This window comes from Sapajus apella, unplaced genomic scaffold (genome assembly GCF_009761245.1).
Source record: "Sapajus apella isolate SASKATOON/1434 unplaced genomic scaffold, GSC_monkey_1.0 scaffold12, whole genome shotgun sequence".
Classification (NCBI taxonomy): Eukaryota; Metazoa; Chordata; class Mammalia; order Primates; family Cebidae; genus Sapajus; species Sapajus apella.
In genome coordinates, this window is record NW_022436952.1 from 34,802,397 (window position 1) to 34,818,252 (window position 15,856).

A 15,856-nucleotide genomic window follows, 5' to 3' on the forward strand; every position below is an offset into this window, starting at 1 on the left:
TTTTTTTTTTTTTTTTTTAGAGTCTCACCCCATTGCCCAGGCTGGTGCAGTGGTGCGATCTCAGCTCACTGCAAACTCTGCCTTCTGTGTTCCAGCAATCCTCCCATGTCAGCCTCTCAAGTAGCTGGGACCACGCCCAGCTGATTTATTTTTTTTATTATTATATTATTTTTTTTTTTTTTTTGGTATTTTAGTAGAGATGGAGTTTCTCTGGATGTTGCCCAGGTTAGTCTCAAACTCCTGAGCTCAGGCAATCTGCCTGACTTGGCCTCCCAAAGTGCTAGGATTACAGGTGTGTGCCACCATGTCCAGCCTCAAAGGAGTACCTTATATAGCAATGGTTTTCCACTGGAGATGGTTTTGTCCTCCAGAGGATGCATGACAATGCCTAAAGACATTTTTGGCTATCACCACTCCTTAGTTGTGAGGGGATTGCCACTGGCATTTGGTGAGGAAAAGCCAAGGATACAGCATCCTACAAAGCACAGGACAGCTGCCCACAACAAATCATTATTCAGCCCAAATGTCCGTCGTGGCAAGGTCAAAACATCCTGATATTCAGCATAGAGCAGTCTAGGTCTGGATCCTTCTCTGTTCGTAGCTTCTATGCTGTGTTAGACAGGCTATCTAATTTCTCTAGGCCATAGTCAGTTCCCCAACCTCTATAACAAGACAATTTGATTTGATTGTGAGAAATACACATTCACCCGTCCACACTCAAAGAATGGACTTGGAGACATGAAGAACAGTGGAAGTGAGACTTAATGGCAGTCTTGCACGATCGGGTGTCTAGTAGGCAGGCACAACCAGGACAGTTAAAACAGGTAATTTATCTCCTAGCATGCACGTCATTCCCCTAGTTCCTCACTGGTCGGGTACTATGGGGTTACAATCTTCCTGAACATCGCCTAAGTTTCATTATCCCCTTTATAAGATTATACCCTTGTGGGAAGTAAAAGTTCCTCTTTAAAGTTTTCTTTTTTGTTAAAGGATAAATTTTAAGTGTGCTAATAACTTTTTGTTAAGCCCTATCCTATGTAGCTGTTAAACATACTATGCTTGCAGGCACGAAGTATATTCTATGTCCTTGTACTTTAACCAAGATATTTGTGATGAACGTGCTCCCAGCCTATGCCCCTTACCTGTTTAAAAAGTTTTAAGTTATTAACCAATCAGGTTTTAGTTTAGATTGTGAGGTCTGGCTCCAACCAATGGAGATCAGACACAGCAGTAAGGACAAGCCCAAATGCATAAGGGATAAATATGTCTGCTTTTCCTTTGTTCATTGTACCCTTGTGGCAAGATGGCGAGCAAGGGTACTCTTCCTGCAGTCCAGGATGTAAAAATTGCTTTGCTAAAAATCTACTGTCTCAGTGCTCATTTTTCTTTACAGCACCAAGCATCTGTTTCCAATACCCTGGTCCCCTTCCCCACTTAAGTTTTGATTTCCCAATAATGAAAGTTCCTTCCCTTTTATAGGCTAACTCCTCCTCTACATTCCGTTTACTTATTGTGACCTTCTAGGTGCATGAGCCATGCAATTTGTCACATTTGCAGGCTGGGTGACAGTACTTAGACTTATCATGCCTTGAAAATGGACCATTTAAAAGGTTTTTTCACATTTTAAATGGTCCCTCCTCTTTTCTGTTTACTTCTTTAGGTCTCATTTTCATTTAAACCCTTTTGGTCCTCAAATTGCTCTAGAAGTTGTTTACTTTCTTCCTCATAGAAGAGTGAGTTTAATTTGGTTTCTAATAGTAGCAGTTTCTTTTCCTGGTAAGTCATGGGCATTTGTTTATTAGTAGCTATTTCAGCTAATCTCTGTGCTGGTCCCCTCACACAAGGGCTAATACAACATCTCACTACAGTTAAGATTCCCGCCACAATTGTGAGAGATGTAGGGATTGAAACTACCATGCCCTTGCATTTTCCAAACCCACTTCTAGCCAACCCATAAGTGGGTCATGAATTCCAGCATGTTCTGCCCGTTCGTTGGCTAGAGTTGTCAGTCCTTGTACGGCTTTTATGATGGTCCCATCTGGGGCATTATTCTTGGGAATGAAAGTACAATATTTCCCACCAATCATAACACATACGTCCCCTTTTTCTGCTAGTATCATGTCTAATGCAAGCCTGTTTTCCCAGGCCATTTGGCTGGTGGCATCTAACTGGCTAGCCACCCCTTTGAGGGCATCCCAAGTATAATTGATAAATCTCTGCTGATTATAATAATAGATGTAGTTAATCCAATCCACATTATTATTAATAGTCGGGCTGGTATGGTGGCTTACGCCTGTAATCCCAGCACTTTGGGAGAACCTAAAGGGCAATAAAATATGTATACATATATATTTATATATATGTGTGTGCGTGTGTGTGTGTGTGTAAGGCCTTGCCCTACTGGGTCCTCCAGGTTTAATCCAAAGTGTTTTCTCATTTGATCTCTGAGCTTCTGTAGGAATGCAGAGGGAGTTTCCTCTTTTTATTGTTGAATCTTGAATGCCTTTGAGACATTTTGTGTCCTAGGAGTGGACTCTTTGATCTCTTTGATTATTCATTCCTGCATTTGGGCCCAGTCCCTGGGATGATTATTATCCCATTCAGGATTGACATTGGAAATTTGTTTTTCAGCTGGGAAGACCCCTTGCCTGGAGGATGTTGCCTCTCCCAAATGGTCATGACTGCTCTCCTAATCATTCCCCTTTCTTCTCCTGTGAACAGAGTATTTATGATAGACATCATTTTAGCCCAGGTATAAAAGCTGGGTCCTAGGAATTCGTCCAGCTGGCCTGCTAAACTGAGGGGATCTTCTAGGGGTGGTTTCATTTCCTTCTTGGAATTCCTAACTTCAGTACTTGTAAGAGGAGCATTTACAAAGCCAATCTCTCCCTGTCCCATGGGAACTTCCCTAAGAGGAAAGATGCTAGATGCCTGCTGTGTGGAAGGGACAGGAGAGTTTTCAATATCGCTCTTACACTGTTCTAATTCTTTTCTTAAATTTGGATAAGGATTTTGAAAAGAGGTTGGTTCAGCTTCCCCGGGGTCTCCAGGTCTTTCTTCCTCTAATCTTCTTGCTGCCCCTTGATCTTCCTGTCCCCTATTTTGTGAGACATAAGGAGGAGGCAAGCATGATAGGGGGTCCCAGGGTTTTTCACTGGGAAAGGGATTTTTACTAGGCTGTTTTTCTTCTTTGAGGGGGAACATGGGGGTTAATTCCATGATCCAGCAGAGAGTGTAACTTATATCTTCTCGAGAGGATGGGGTTTTATCATTCACATAGAGAATTAAAGGTTAGCATACCCAATCCTCATCTGATCCAAACTTAGGCTAGAAGACCAAAGGCTTACAAATGGGGTCCTTGGGCCAGGTAAAACAGTAATACTTTATCATCTTTTGCTTTTCCTTGTCCCTGGTTTGAGGGATGTTCCTCCAAGCCTGCAGCATTCTGCCAAAAGGACTCTACAGGGGAATGTCAGAGAGAGTCTCTTTCCTCTTTGTCCCCTAGGCCTAGAATTTCTGTTTCCCATTTTTGGTTAGTCTCTGTGTCTGGGTTTCCCGGTGTACTCAAACTCCCCACTGGAGGTTTCTTGCACACCCTGAAAATCGCTTCATCCATCTCTAGCCATTTCCCTTGCAGGAGAATGGAACCGTGGATTGGTACTCCACACTCACTTCATATCTAAGATACATCTCAGTCACACACACTCAACCTCCGAAAATGCCCAACCACCAAGGCAGTACGTACAGTCCAATTTTCCTACCTTGGCTCATGCACAAGTTTGTCTGGTTGCCACAGTGCCTGCTTTTCTCCCTGTGTCACCTCCGCTGCCTCCTAAATAACAGTCTCAGGTTTGTCTATGGCTTCTGCAGAGAGCCAGGACACCCATACAGAATGGGCCACCTAAATTGAATGGGATGCATCTTCCCTCTTGGCCAGAGTCTCACTCCACGCAGGCACAGAGATCCCAGACGGGCCTCCAGGCTTGTGAGAAACACACATTCGCCCGTTCAAATCCAAAGAATGGACCCAGAGACACAAAGAATAGCGGAAGTGAGACTTTTAATGGCAGCTGTGCAAGATCAGGTGTCTGGTAGGCAGGTGCACCCAGGACAGTTACAACAGGTAATTTATCTCCTAGCTGGAGAGTCCTATGGGGTTACAATCTTCCCAGGAGTCGCCTAAGTTTCATTATCCCCCTTATAACATTATACCCTGGTCCCCTTCCCTGTTTAAGTTTCAATTTCCCAATGACAAAACTTTCTTCCCTTATGGGCTGACCCCTCCTCTACATTGTTTACTTATGGTGACATTTTAGGTGCATGAGCCCTGTGGTTTGTTACATTCGTAGGCTAGCTGCCAGTACTTAGATTTATCATGCCTTGAAAATGGACCATTTAAAAGGTTTTCTCACACTGATGATCCGTGTGGCCCCTCCTAATGCCATCATCCTCTAGCTCTGCCCCCTATTTGCCCACGTGTTGATTTTGTTTATGGTATTTTCAGTCTCCATATGCTAAAGTGAGTGTATTGTTACCTCCATTTCTTCAACTGTAAAATGGGAATAATTATTCCTATCTCACTATTCCTATATTGGCATGAGGAGAAAAGGGGAACAGTGTGTTTGAAATTGCCTTACACATAGTACATGCTTAATCAACATTTGTCTTTCTTAAAAAAACCATCATAATGGCTTAGCATGGAAAAAATGTTCAAGAAAATTGTAATTCACTGACAAGCGTCCTCATTCAACAGCCACAGGGGCAGAGGGGCCTTTGAGCCAAGAGAATTACATGATGTCACAACTTTCCAAGCAGCAGCGATGGATCTCAGGCTTCGCAGGCAGCCTAGCGAGGTGGAAAGAACTTGGGCATGGAGATACATAGACCTGCTTTTAGGCCTCTGACCCATCCTTAATAGAAATATTTCTGTTTTAAAAAAAAAAAAAAAAAAAAAAAAGATGACATTGGAAGAGTAATTTCAACAGCTCTAGTCACTACAAAATGGAAGGTTACAGAGGCTTGATGCCAAGTCTGAGCTGAGCTCAAACCCTTCCTTTACTGTTCTCTATTGGGTGACCCAGCTCTCAATAGGGATGATAATAATTCATATTATTAGGAGGCTGTGAATTTCAAGTGAGATAAAGCATTTAGTACGTGCTTAATAATGTTAGCGATTGCTGTGGCCTAAGAACTACAGATGGGTCCCAGTCAATGTATTAGTGTATTGCCTGCCTAGGCACAACTGCATTCGTGTTTAAGATTTCCATAGAAAACCACACAACATTGTCAAACCCCAATATGGTTCCATGAGAAACATGTTTAGTAGTCTCTGCTATCCTCCCTCCATATGTACACACAAACACACACACACACACACACACACACACACACACAGATCCCATTTTACATGTAAGAAAGCTGACATTAGACATTTGATCTAGATAAGGATCTGTTATACTCCAAAGATGGGGATATAAAATGGTGTTTTACCAGCATCTCCTTCCTTCATCCCAAGAACATACTGCACTCCCAAGAACATACCCATCAAAAGAGGTTAAAATGACTGCTTTTGACTGTTTAAAGTAGGAAAGACATTGTCCTACCCCTGAGCCTCTATAAAGAAAGCAATCTTGTAAAACAGAATCTGTCCCATGGTTAAGCCAAGACCATCTCTTATTGATTAAAGGTCAACAAGAATGTAGATTAGTTAAGCTATGCAGAGACCTAACATTCTGAAACGCCAAGTCCTGAGGCTAAAAGTCTAAAACCAATCATTCAAAATCCAAGGAGATGCAACCCTGGGGAAATAATCTGAACTAAGCCACTTCACAGAATCTGAAATCCAGATCGCCAGTATCCCGCTAAGGCACTCCCACACAGAGGGCTGAAACTGAGCTCCAAACTCTGATAGTGCTTAAAATAGAGTCCTGCAAACACACACAGAGCTCATGCAGATGTAAGGCAGACCCCTGAATTCCAAAGTTGCTGGGAGTACTGAGACGATCAGGCTTGACAAGAAACAGAAGCAGACAAGAAGACAGAAAGAGACAGAGGCACCCACATGATAAAGAGAAGTAAGCAGCAGCTACCCGCTTCTGGTTCCTTAAACATTCTAAATAAAGAGTGGAAGCTTGCTCTTCTCTTGGTTAATCTTTCATCTCTCCAGAGAAAGTGGCTTTAGTTACTACCCAGTTTTCTTATCAGAGGAAGCCAATGTATACAAAGGCAATGGAGTCAGTCCAGAAGACTTAATCTAATTGTATTATCAGAAGAAGTCAATGGATGGCCTTAAACAGTGCCCACTTCTCTTGAGTCTAAGGAAAGGAAGTGAGAACAAGCCGGGTCAGAGCTCAGAGTAGAGCTGAGTAGGGGGCAAAAATTCAACTCCAGTCCAGATGCAGTGGCTCACGCCTGTAATCTCAGCAATTTGAGAGGCCGAGGCGGGTAGATGACTTGAGGTCAGGAGTTTGAGACCAGCCTGACCAACATAGTGAAACCCAATCTCTACTAAAAATACAAAAATTAGCCAGGTGTGGTGGCAGGTACCTGTAGTCCCAGCTACTTGGGAGGCTGAGGCAAGAGAATCACCTGAACCTGGGAGATGGAGGTTGCCATGAGCTGAGATAGTGCCACTGCACTCCAACATGGGTGACCATCTCAAAAAAAAAAAAAAAATGTAGTTCCAGGGCTGGGTCCCTGGAGAAGCCATTCCTGAAGGTTCAAGGTGCTTAGTACAAAAAGTGAAGCAAGCTCGAGGGTAAAAGCAGTAAATGTCTGTAAAGCTGCTCTGGCTGAGATGAGTGCACAGCATCAGAATGTCTAAGCAGCCAGCCAGAGCCAAGCAGCCAAACACATAACAGGCAGTTACAGAAAACATGTCCATGTGCAGCAAGACCTCACCAGCAAGTGGGTAGGGGGAGAAACAGATAACTGGCCCTATTTTCTCATTTGTCACTATCTTCTCAGTGCCTAGCCTGGATGCTGGCATATAACACATGCTTAATAAACATTTGTAGAATTAATAAATGCAAGACAAAGCCCCTACAGATGCCAAGTGTCCACTTACCTTCCCGTCTCCAGCATCCTGCCCTACAGGAGTGAGAGAGATGCCACTGGCTTTCTTGCACCTTCCCGGGGCAGGTTCATTAAATCATTACTTTTTTTTCCCATTTATTTATTTTATTGCATTTTAGGTTTTGGGGTACATGTGAAGAACATGCAAGATTGTTGCATAGGTACACACATGGCAGTGTGATTTGCTGCCTTCCTCCCCTTCACCTGCATCTGGCATCTCTCCCCTTGCTATCTCTCCCCAGCTCCCCACCCCCCACCATACCTCCCCTATTTCCCCCCAACTGACCCCAGTGTGTAGTGCTCCCCTCCCCGTGTCCATGTGTTCTCATTGTTCAACACCCACCTGTGAGTGAGAACATGCGGTGTTTGATCTTCTGCTCTTCTGTCAGTTTGCTGAGAATGATGGTTTCCAGGTTCATCCATGTCCCTACAAAGGACACAAACTCATCGTTTTTGATGGCTGCATAATATTCCATGGTGTATATGTGCCACATTTTCCCTATCCAGTCTATCATCGATGGGCATTTGGGTTGGTTCCAGGTCTTTGCTATTGTAAACAGTCCTGCAACGAACATTCGTGTGCACGTGTCCTTATAGTAGAATGATTTATAATCCTTTGGATATATACCCAGCAATGGGATTGCTGGGTCTAATTAGATCACAAGTGAGAGAGATGCCACTGGCTTTCTTGCACCTTCTCAGGGCAGGCTCATTAAATTACTGATTTAAATAAGATCACAAGAACAGAAATACACTAATTTTAATTAGATCACAAGTACAGAAGTCAAGTTGTAAAGGACAAGAAAATTAGGAGAAATCTAATGGGAAGCATAAAGCTTGGAGGTGGAGCTGCTGATTGAGCCCCAGGAGCAGTGCCTGGGAGGGGAAGACTGGCTGCTGTCAGAGGAGTGGGTGGGCAGGGGAGCCTCCTGGGGCATGAAGAGGGGAAGAGGGGACTGGGCCTTGCTTCCTGGTCCCCACAGACACAGGGAACTAACATCTAGTGAGAGCAGCCTTGCAAGCTCGCAATAGAACGTGGTCTGATCTATTACCCACACGCTGTAACTCCGGCTGATGTGCTTCTCACACTGCCTGTGGAAGAGGAAAGCATTAGAGAAGCCACATGGGATGGGGCTGGCCTGTGGCTTCATTCTGGAAACAGCAACCAGACTGCCTGTCCGAAACGTGCTGCTAAGACCATGATGAAAGTCAATCATGATAAGAAACCACCATCCCTCCAACAGAAGACTCATAACCTGAGAGCCAGATGTTCCACAGGACAAGGATCTCCCTCCCTGAGTCAGGGGCAGGCAAGGAGCCGAAGTTGTAGCAGTCCAGCCAGTTTGGGCTGAGCCGCAGAGCAAACCAGGTCTGTTTGTAATCTCATCATCTACTTTGCCTACATGCAGGCGTGACCTCAGGCATCCTCCTTACACCTGGCTCCTAGAAGGTGCCCCTTTGAGCCATATGTTGAGACCCAAGCATCAGAAAGGATCTGCTCCTGGTTGTGTTCCTGGAGATCCCTGGATCTTGCAGCAGGAGAGTGTCCTGACATCTCCTGGAAGAGGAAATAATATTGGAGACTGGTTATCAAACGACATTCTGTGAACCTGGGGACTCTGTGGAGATGTTCCAGGAGGCACTGCAGGGGAACAGAGTGGGGCTGAGCAGGCAGGGGTTCTGCCCACCCCCACTCCCACTTCGATCGGAGCAGCTTCACTTTTCTCCAGATTATACATTAAAATTCCACGTAAGTTTTCGTTTCAAGAAAATGTTTCAAACTAGCCTGGCAAAATAGTGAGACCCACCCTCACCATCTCTATTAATTTTTTTAAAAAATTAGCCTACATGGTGGTGCATACCTATACTCTCAGCTATCAGGACACTGAGGCAGGAGGATCACTTGAGCCCAGGAGTTCAAGAGTACAGTGAGCCATGATCACACCACTGCACTTCAGCCTGGCCAACAGACAGAGACCCTGTCTGCAAGAAAGAGAAAGAGAGAGAGAGCTAGGCACAGTGGCTCATGCCTGTAATCTCAGCTCTTTGGGAAGCCGAGGTGGGCAGAGCCCTTGAGCCCAGGAGTTTAAAGCCAGCCTGGGCAATATAGTGACCCTGTCTCTACTTAAAAAAAAAAAAAATAGCTGGGTATGGTGGCACACACCTGTGATTCCAGCTACTTGAGAGGCTGAGGTGAGAGGACCAATTGAACTTGGGAGGTCAAGACTGCAGTGAGCCATGAGCAGGCACTGTACTCCAGCCTGGGTGACAGAGCAAGACCCCATCCCACAAAATAAAAGATGTCAGAAGAAGAGGGAGGGAGGAAGGAAGGAAGGAAAGAAGGGAGGGAGACCCAGCCACCATTCAAATTTCAAAGTTGTCTATATGCGGCAATATTAACTTGACTACACAATGCCTTTTAAGGTCCCTACCAGCACCTTTATTTAGAGAATCTATCCAAAAAGGAAAGAAAGAAGTTTACAAAAAAACTTAAGCACTACTGTACTTGGTTCTATTGCTTTGGAGAGCAATTTTACAACATCTAGTAAAGCTGAAGATGCCCATACCTCACCATTCAATTATTCCACCTCTAGGTAGTTACATAACAGAGAGCAGGAGTTGGCAAACTTGTTCCGTGAAGGGTCAGATAGTAAATATTTTAGGCTTTGTCATCCATATGGTCTTAATTAACTGTTGTTTCCGTGTGAAAGCAGCCATAGACAACACTTAACTGAATGCCTGTGGCTGTGTTCCAATCAAACCTTTTAACGGACACTGAAATCTGAATCTTATTTAGCTTTCACATGGCACAAAAGTCTTCTTATTATTTTTTTCTTTTGGAGATGGAGTCTCGCTCTGTCGCCCAGGCTGGAGTGCAGTGGCACAATCTCAGCTCACCACAACCTTCACCTCCCAGGTTCAAATGATTCTCCTGCCTCAGCCTCCCTAGTAGCTGGGACTACAGGTGCATGCCACCACACCCGGCTAACTTCTTGTATTTTTAGTAGAGAGGTGGTTTCACCGTGTTAGCCAGGCTGGTCTCAAACTCCTGACCTAAGGTGATCTTCCCGCCTCAGCCTCGCAAAGTGCTGGGATTACAGGCGTAAGCCACCTCACCTGGCCATCTTATTATTTTTAACCATTAAAACTGTAAAGGCCATCCCCTAATGGATGAGTGGATAAACAAAATGTGATATGCACGTGCACAGAAAATTATTCAGCCTTAAAAAGTAAGGAAATTCTGACACACGCCTCAGCATGCGGGAACCCTGGAAACATTATGCTAAGTGAAATAAGCCAATCACAAAAGGACAAATACGGCATGATTCCACTGACATGAAGTACCTAGAGTAGTCAAATACACAGAGAAAGAAAATAGAATGGTGTTTGTCAGGGTTGGGGGAAGCAGGAAAGGGGAGTTATTAGTTGATGACCACAGAGTTTCAGTTTGGGATGATGAAAACATTCTGGAGACAAATGGTAGTGATGGTCACACAATGACGTGAATGTACTTAATGTCACTGAACTATACATTGAAAAATGGTGAAAATGGTAAATCTTCTATTATGCATATTTTACCATTATTTTTTATATTTTATTTTATTTTATTTTTGAGACAGCAAGTCATCCTCTGTCGCCCGGGCTGGAGTGCAGTAGCATGATATCGGCTCACTGCAGCCTCTGCCTCCTGGGTTCAAGTGATTCTCCTACCTCAGCCTTCCCAGTAGCTGGGATTACAGGTGTGCACCACCATGCCCAGCTAATTTTTGTATTTTTAGTAGAGACAGGGTTTCGCCATGTTAGCCAAGCTGATCTTGAACTCCTGACCTGAGGTAATCTGCCTGCCTTGGTCTCCCAAAGTGCCAAGATTACAGGCATGAGCCACCATGCCCAGCCACATTTTACCACAATTTTTAAAGTTAAAATTCAAATTCAGAAAAAGAAAAAATGTAAAAACCATTCTTTTTTTTTTTTTTTTGAGACGGAGTTTCACTCTTGTTACCCAGGCTGGAGTGCAATGGCGCGATCTCGGCTCACCGCAACCTCCGCCTCCTGGGTTCAAGCAATTCTCCTGCCTCAGCCTCCTGAGTAGCTGGGACTACAGGCACGCGCCACCATGCCCAGCTAATTTTTTTGTAGTTTTAGTAGAGACGGGGTTTCACCATATTGACCAGGATGGTCTCGATCTCTTGACCTCGTGATCCACCCGCCTCGGCCTCCCAAAGTGCTGGGATTACAGGCTTGAGCCACTGCGCCCGGCCCTAAAAACCATTCTTAATTCATAGCTTAAAAAAAAAAAAGTGGTAGCCAGGTATGACCTATAAGCTATAGGTGGCTGACACTTGCCTTAAACAAATCACTGTTCCCAGGAGGAGGTAAGTAGAGGAATTCATCACAGCACTGTGTGGGATATAAAAAAGAAAAAAAAGGAAACAGCATAAATATTCATCAACAGGAAAATGGAGAAAAACATTGTGGTATATTTATACAATGGAATACTCAATGATAAGTGAATCTGCTACAATCTATATATAAAATTTAAAACCCTACTGAGTAATGCTATATTGTATTAATGAATACATAAAATATGTAGTAAAAATGTAAAAGCATGCATAGGAATGATAAACACTGGATTCATGATAATAGTTACCTCTGAGGAGGGAGAGGAACAGAGGTAGGAGTAGAATATGCAGAGAGCTTCAATTATGTCAGGAATATTTTATTTCTTTAAATAAGATCTGATGCAAATATGACATAATGTTAAGATTTGATAAAGCCTAAAGGTGGGTAAATAGGTATTCATTATGCTCTTTTCTTTTCTTGTCTATCTTTGAAATATTTCATAATGGAAAATTAATTTGTAAAAAGCAAAGGGAGGAACAAGTTTTTTGAGGAAAGGAACCATCAATTTCAAAACATGCCAGTAGCAACAGCATGAATAACAGGTGAGGTAATTGGGCCATCTCACAGATCCTTTGTGGCTTCCTTGGGCTTCTTCAGCACAGCAGCTGAAAGCTTAGGGGACGGACCACATGCAGAGATCCACATTTGGAACCAAAGGATAGCTCTGTCCACAGGTTTGTCCCTCTGTGGCTGAGAGAGAAGACCGATAGAGCCAGGCCACCCATACCTGAGCACCTTCCTCCAGCCACAGCCCGGGTTTCCAGAGATAAGCCCACCCACACCCACAAGGCATGAGAAGTCATTTTAGGGCTTCAAGATGTTTTGTTGTGAAAACCCCAGCTTCTTTCCCAAATACCTGCAGCGATGGGAAAAGACAGGCCAGACTTCTCTGGGGGACCCCTCATCAACTCAATAAACATTGATTGACCTTGTTTCTAGTCCATATCCAATGCTGTCAGTTAGGATTAGGTTAGACTCCAAGTAACAGGAAACCCAAGCCACAGTGGCGTAAACAAGACAGAAGTTTAATTCTGATAGCAGTTTACTTCTGTCTCATGTGAAATGAATCCAGAGGTACATAACTCTTGGTAGTGTGAAGGCGCTGTCATTCCTAGGCTGTGACATAGTCCCTCTCAAGATTACAGCTAGAGCTCCAGTTACCAGATCTGCCTTCTAAGCAAAAAGGTGGAAGAAAGGGAGAAGAACCAGCATTCTCCCTTTTAAAGGAGACTTCCAGAAAGTATCCCATGTCTTTTTCACTGACATCTCATTGGCCAGACATAGTTAAATGGCCATAGTTAGCTCCAAGGAAAGCTAGGAAATGTCATCTTTTTCCAAGACACCATGAACCCAACTAGAAACCAGGGATGCAATTGCTAAGGAAGAAGAGAGAGGAGATATTAGAAAAGGCAACTCACAATCTTTGTCGCAGTCACTGAGCTACTGTGTGTGACTGGCCTTGATCAAGTGTCAGTGATTCCTCGCACTTCAGACAATGCATTGGATTAGGTCATTGCTGAGATCCTTTCCAGATCTGACATCTCATTCTATGCTATATTATTCTATGCTAAAGTTTTATGCTTAATATAATCGATTCAAAGTTGGAAGAGAACTAATATGTATTACTTATTCTCAAATGTCAATATTGTCATTATTTATCTATCTTTTTTAAACCTCCCAAACAATTTTATGATGTTGGATCTATTATTTGGTTTTTTCTTGTTGTTGTTGTTGTTTTAGAGACAGAGTCTCACTCTGTCACCCAGGTTGGTTCTCACTGGCACAATCAGAGCTCACTGAATCCCAGAACTTCTAGCTTCAAGCCATCCTCCCTGCCTCAGCCTCTTGAGTATCTAGTACTACAGGCACAGGCCACCATGCCCAGCTAATTTTTTTTTTTAAGAAATGGGTTCTTGCTATGTTCCCCAGGCTGTTCTGTAACTGCTGGCCTCAAGTTCCTCCTGTCTCAGCCTCCCAGAGCTCTGGGATTACAGGCATGAGCCACCACACCTGGACGTATTATTCCCTTTCAGAAATGAGAAAATTGAGGTTCAAAACGGCTAAGCCACCTCCCATGTTCATGCAGCTTTAAATGGTGGGACCAAGATTTGAACCCATTCCAGGCTCCTTCACCACACCATGCTGCAAACTTCAATATTTGGAAATAGACTTGGGTACAATCCCCGGTCTCCCATTTACTAACAGGGACACCTTGGATAAATCACTTAACCTTTCCATGCCTTGTTTTTCTCATCTGCAAAATGGAAATAATAGTACCTACGCTATAGGGCTGTTGAGAGGATTCAATAAATGAATAAATGTATCTAGCACATAGTTAGTGCACAAACATTAGCTATTCTTACAACAGGGAACATTTGAGATGTACCTGGAGGGAGAACAGAAGAACAGGGAGGGTTCTGCAAGCAGAGGGAGAATAAGCAGGAGACAGTCGGTGTCCTCTAATGCTGGTACTGAAGCAGGGCCTCCACATGGGGCAGGTCCTCATTAGGCATGTATTTGACTCAAATAAGTCTCAAGGAAACCGCGAAAAATAAAGGACTATGAGACATGAATCTCAACCTCTACATGGAGGGGAAGAGAGAGTAGCCCCTCTTAACTCCCAACTGCCAGCTCTCCATGGCACTGGGAGCATGTAAAAGGAGGGTTAGGAAGGTCATACCCACAGAAAATTACATGAACTTAGGTCCTTGCTCTGTCTTGGCCCATATCATGCCATATTCCAGGTGTTCTAGTTAGTTATTCACAGCAGGCAACCAGCCAGCTGGACAGCACTCAGCTCCACCTTCCGGGTGAGGCTGTTCTCTGAACTTTATCTCCAAGAAGGAAAAGTTTTTTTCTCTGTGTATTTAAGAAAAGGACAGCTACACAGGGTCACACCCACAGGTGCAGCCAGCCAGGGTGCTGCAGACAAGAGGAGGGCTGACAGGCAGGGCTTTCCTCCCCACTGCCAACCTCTCCCAAAGAGAAGTGTATCTCTCCTGCAGGGGCCGTGTGCAGGTCTGTCCTTCATAAAACTGAGCAAATCATGACTTGGAGGCAAGAGCATGAAAATGAAACTTGAGAGACCTGGGCTGTCATCGAAAATCAGATCCTAAGTCATTCTGTGATGTCAGCAAGTGCCTTGACCTCTCCGAGCCTCGAGTCGGTAGGTGTAATAACATCAGCCTTATAAGGTCATCCAGTGGGTGTAATAACACCAGCCTCATAAGGTCATTCATCTGTTGTGAAGATTAAATAAAATAATGCATGTAAGGTGTTTCCCACAGCTCCCAACAGGCAGTAAGGACCCAGTCACCCGAGGCCCCTGTCTCTGCAGACTCCTCTCAGATATTTTAGCATTCTACCACGCTGTGCATTCTACCAGTCCATCCCATAAGTCATTAGATGACTTCCTTTTTTTTTTTTATTTTTTGGCCGTAGGCATACTTTATGTTTCTGAGCTTAATGAGTTTACCTTTGAACTTTCTCACACTGTTTATGCATTTATGACTTTTTATTACAGCTTTCACAGGATGACACATTAGGGACTCCGAGTAGCACAATCCCCTCCTCTCTTTCAAGCAGTGAGCTGGGAATTCCTTGGTATGCATTCTTTTCCCAGTTCTTCCCTTACTGTCTCCATGAGCTTAGACAATGAATTTCCCTTCCTAGGCCTCGGTTTCCTCCTTGCTAAGTCTTGTTTTCCTAATTAAAAAACAGGAATAATACTTGCTACCCCTCCAGATTTCCCAGGCTGTTTAAAGGAATCGCAGACTCCAGCAAGATGAGCATGGGATGTGTTTTCCCGAGGAGAGGAGATGGGGAATGTGCAAAGTCCTACCAGGGCAGGAGGGAGTGATCAGTACAACAACAATACCAACTAGGAGAAAAGGCATCCCAGAGGCCAGGAAGGGTACCAGGGAGAGGGGCATGAGGAGAAGTTGACTGATGGGTACAAATATAGACTAAGTTGGAAAAAATAAGACCTAATATTGGATAGATCGGCAGGGTGACTATAGTTAATATTAATCAATTGTATATTTCCAAACAGCTAGAAGATAATAATTTGAATATTCCTTGCTTAGAGGAATATAAATATTTAAGGTGTTAAAGCAAATTAAATATGGCCTGAGAAGGACTCCATACTTCTATACTTGAGTCACTGTGGACAAAACGTAACCTAGCTTAATAGGCAGACAGAATGAAAACCTAACTTAGGAGTGTGCACCTGTAACAATAGCTGAGTCTTGACCCGTCCCAGCGGCCATATTTCAACCATTCGTGTACTGCTAACTGTTCAAACTGTTCAAATAAATCAAATGTCAACCTGTAACCAATCCAGCTATTTCTGTACCTCACTTCTGATTTCTGTACATCA